Raw genomic sequence first — 4666 nt, 5'->3', positions numbered from 1 at the left:
CCAGACTGCTGTGGATCAGCCTACCCGCTCATTTCAATGGCTGCGGTCTGGCCGCGCATGAGGCACAGGAAGTGCCATATTTAGAAGTTGACATCCTGGCACCGGAGCTGGGCGGCTACGATCCTCTAAAGCCAATGATCTGGGCTGTGGGCCGCCTGTGTCTGAATGCAGAGAGACGGTTCATTTCAAACCGCTAGTGGCAGTAACCACTCTGATGTGTAAAGTGCTAGATAAAAACAAAAAAACAAAAAGTCAAGGAATCTCGGAGCAAGAGTCCCAGTGTCTTCTCTAGGTCACATCAAGATCTTGGAGTAGCTTCTGCTGCAGCAACGATGTTTTGGGTTTTTTTGCTGCTCCACCGCATGACCACTAGGGGCTTGTGGGATTTAGTCGCGGCAGCCACGTCCGCCCTCTCTGCCTTCCTCCAGTTTCCCCTGTTCGCCATCTGGGCTCCAACCCACCACACGGCATTCCATTCCGGCTCGAGAGGCGCAGCGGCACGGAAGCGCCTGCCCCACATACATCCTGCAGCTGAAACTGCCCCAGGGCTCCAGCTCCAGGACGGCGTGTGCTGCCGCACGCCTCGCGGGTGGAGCGCTGGGTTACGGGACCAAAATGACTCATTCTGACTCGTTGCGCGTTCCGTAAAACGAAACCAAAAAAAGATTATGCTTTTGTTCGGCCCCTCCCCCGCCCCTGCTCGCGCTCTCTCCCTCTCCCTTGGGAAAAAGGTTTTCTTTACGATCTGTCGCGCCCCCGTGTGCCTGTCACTGTTACGGCCCTGTAAACAGCGCCCGGAGCTGTTAACCTCCTCCCACTCCTCCCCCCTAGACGGCCGGCCAAACAATCCCAAGCTCCGGCATGGGGCTGGCAGGCGCAGTGCGTCCCCCAGCTAGGCCGCGTCCCAGCCTCCATCTGGACACAGCAGATTTGGGATTACTGAAGCAGCCGCGGATCAGGGCGTTCGAGGGCTACGGCCGCAGCGTGGAGCCCCCGGGGTCGCGCTGGCTGCTTAGGGTGGGCAGGGCATGTCGGGGACGGGGCATTGCAGGACCAGTGGCGATCAGTTTTTAGGGCCGGTCACCGGCCTCTGGAAGTAAAGCCACGGGAGCGGACCGAGATGTCACAGCAGTCCCGCGATATGAGACAGAAACTTTTTAAAAAGACGTTTTGAGGATATCTTGGATCTAGTTAGATGCAGATGCATTTCCGCCTTAGGTGGTGCTTCTCAGACTGGTTTCACAGTGTGTGCTTGTGTGTGTGTGTGTGTGTGTGTGTGGATGGTTGGTCTGATTAGGGCACTCTTTCTCTGTTATAGTGCACACCATTCTGCCTCACAGCCTCATCAAAGACTCCCATATCCTGCCCTACACACACACCCAAACTCCCCATGTGTGAGATTATCAGACAGCATGGATGGGGCAGGGCTGGGAGGCACAGAGGGAGGGTGTGTGTGTGTGTGTGTGTGTGTGTGTGTGTGTGTGTGTGTGTGTGTGTGTGTGTGTGTGTGTGTGTGTGTGTGTGTGTGTGTGTGTGTGTGTGTGTGTGTGTGTGTGTGACGGGCTGAGCTTTGTGTTGGCTGACTGAAGTCTGGATTCTCGTTGTCCAGTGCAGGACAGGTGACCAGTGCCATGAATCTACCTCTGCTCTTTATTCGGGAAATAGGAGAAGAGGATACAGAAAGCTGGAGAGTCCAAATGGGGAAAAGTAAAACAAAGCAAGGAATGAAAAAGACCAAGAATGTAAAGATTTTCCCACACAAACCTAGAAAAACAGATTCCTCATGTGAAATACTTTAGTCGCACGTGTGTGTCCCAGTTATCCTCAAAAAAACTGCGTGTGCAAGAGGTGGGAATAGAAAGAAAGGCAGTGATGGGTAAACGTGTGTGTCTGTGTGCGTGTGTGTTAGCTACTTTTGCACAAGCCAACAAGATCCTACATGTTCTGCATTTCTGAGCGTGTGCTGTAAACAGCGTGTTTTCTGAAGGACACTCTTGGCCACAGCCGTATTTTGGCGTGCCATGCAGGTCTTTCTGAGGAGCTCAGCCCTCCCTGGTGCTGCTGATCAGATAGGACACTTCTGGCTACATTTGGGCTCCAGTGAGCCGTTTGACACACGCTGGGCGAGTGGCTGTTCACTTTTGTCTGGCTGTTTTCATGGTGTATCTGGTGTGATATTTGGCACCGTTTGGGCTGTTTTCAGCACTGCGGACATGTTTTCCTGTTTGTGTGTGTGTGTGTGTGTGTGTGTGTGTGTGTGTGTGTGTGTTGCTTGCTTGCTCACTCGGAGTACTTTATGGATTAAGGGCTTGGAACAAAAGAAGAGACGGAGAGTGTTTCCTGTCACTCAATACATTCCAACCCTTATGACCCACACACACACACACACACACACACACACACACACACACACACACACACACACACACACACACACACACACACACACACAAAACCCAAAATGGTTGGGGGGGGGGGAAGCCTCTGACTCCCTGTCATAATTGCAGAGCTCTTCAGTCTCCCTTCCCCCCCATCTCAGCCGGTGTGAACCTGCCATAGTCTCTGCTCTGCTCCAAGTAGAGAGACACACACACACACACACACGACCCATCTCAGCCCTCAGCGCAAACTATACATTGAGAACAAAATGCGCCTCCAAACGTTACGGATATAGGGTTTCAGCCCCGGCACCTAAAATTCCCGGCCAAGCAACAGAAGCAGAAGAGCGAGCAAAAGACCCGCTGGAGAAACAGAGAGCAAACTTGACCTCTCTCCCTCTTTTGCTTCGAGAAGCCAGCCAGGATTAGGAATCCCGCCACCTCTAACCCCGTGGCTTCTCTGCCTGCCTCTCTCTCTCTCCGCAGCTGGGTGACCCGTGCTGCTCTGGGCGCTGAGGAAGGCTGACCTAGTCTGTCTGGATGGGGGCTATTGCTTTTGTGTCTCTGTCTGCCTTCCTAACCCCCCCCTGTCTGTGGTGGTTCTCCACTAGATTGCACCCTCTGTCTAACGCGTGCGCGCGCAGACACACAAACACACACACACACACACACACACACACACACACACACAGTGCCGCACGGTGAGTTCAAACAAACGGCAGCCGCTTCGGAACTCGCGTCCCAGGTCGCGTCACAAACACTCAGCCGTGAAAAACTCTTGTGAAAGACAAAGCAGTGGTAACATCCAAACCAGGAATCACCAGCCAGGACGACCTCACTTTAAACTCATTCACATGTGTGTGTCTCTCTCTCTCTCTCTCTCTCTCTCTCTCTCTCTCTCTCTCTCTCTCTCTCTCTCTCTCTCTCTCTCTCTCTCTCCCCTTCTCTCTCTCCCCTTCTCTCTCTCTCTGTCCCTCTCTCCTTCTCTCCCCCTGTGGATACATTAGCAGTAGTGGGCTAAGCGAGACAGAAGGTGACCAAGCACTGGTGATGGCAGGAATCAAGACCGCTGGACCGCACGCGGACCGGATGCGGTCTGGCTGTACGCCGGGGGGGCTTTTGCATGAGAAAAACGTAAGAACTCATTCAGAACTTGGGTAACAGGAAAGCAAACAAGCCTAGTTCGGTCAAATGCACTGAATGAACTTGCAACAGCGATCTCCTCTCTTATCTCCACGTCTGCGCCTCCGTTTAGTCTGTGCGCAGTGGTGGCATGGAAAGCAAAACAAAAAGAAAACCCCCCAGAACTAACAAAAAAAACCAAACCAAACCCCAAACATGCAGAATAGGATGGAGCAATACTCACCCGCCCCACGAGGGTATCGTGACAGCACCACACCGGGTAGCCTTTTAAAACAAAATTCAAATTTCTGGGCGAAAAAAAAGTGCTACAAAGGAGAGCAAACTCGGTGAGGAAGTAGCTTCCAAAGTCCGGAGTCCACGGGGAAAGGGTGGGTGGGGGGGAGCGAGTTAACTTCCCTCGTCGGCTAAAGTCACACTGAGAACTGAAAGTCCCTCTTCCTCTTTTTTTTTCTCCTTTTGCGCTCTCTCTCGCTCTCTATCCATCACCCCCCACCCCCCACCCCCCACCGGTGCACATACCCGCACACAAGCCCACAGTCAGTCACAAAGCACACTGAAGGTACACAAAGTCCTGACCGGCCCCACACACACTCACAGCCTTGTCTTAGCCTGCTGGGCTATATATGACTTGCTTGACGGACAGGGCCACAGTCTGTCAGGTGACTGCAGTCGGCTTCTTCTATTGGCTGGCTGGTGGCAGCCCGGGGCTAGAGCCCTGTGATTGGTTGCTTTTGAGGTTGCTGAAAGAAGAAGATCTCAGTGTTTCAGACTACTGTTCTGGCCAGGGCAGGGCAAGGCTGCTACATGCTGTCAGCCTGACTCTGATCACAGAGAAAAAGAGAGAGAGAGAGCGAGCGAGAGAGCGAGTGAGAGAGAGCGAGAGAGCGAGCGAGAGAGAGAGCGAGAGAGAGAGAGCGAGCGCATGGGAGGAAATCACAGTTTAAAAATATGTATGAGAATAGTCAGAAACTAGCCACAGAGAAGCAAATCTTAGGCTGCCATTTTGGCTCAGTAAAAAAGGCTAAGAAACAAAGTTTATGCGGGAGGGACATTGGCTGAGAGCCAAAGAGCTTACTCAGTCTGTCACTGATTCTCTTCTCCTTTATTGTAGTAGAATCTAGACATTTCAGGTTCTGACTACACAA

At 52.7% G+C, this 4666-nt stretch overlaps 1 protein-coding gene across 1 annotated transcript in view; it reads right to left on the bottom strand.

The window, feature by feature from the left end:
* Positions 1 to 4096, bottom strand: part of LOC113590246 (gamma-glutamyl hydrolase) — a 22131-nt gene extending 18035 nt beyond the window's left edge. The window contains exon 1 of the mRNA XM_035536274.1: positions 3745 to 4096. The gene's annotated coding sequence lies outside the window, so the exon portion shown is untranslated. The remainder of the gene's footprint in view (positions 1 to 3744) is intronic.
* Between the last annotated feature and the right edge of the window lie 570 nt (positions 4097 to 4666).

This window comes from Electrophorus electricus, chromosome 18, assembly GCF_013358815.1.
Source record: "Electrophorus electricus isolate fEleEle1 chromosome 18, fEleEle1.pri, whole genome shotgun sequence".
Classification (NCBI taxonomy): domain Eukaryota; kingdom Metazoa; phylum Chordata; class Actinopteri; order Gymnotiformes; family Gymnotidae; genus Electrophorus; species Electrophorus electricus.
Note: the sequence above shows the minus strand (reverse complement) of the source record. Positions and strands in the feature narration are given on the sequence as shown.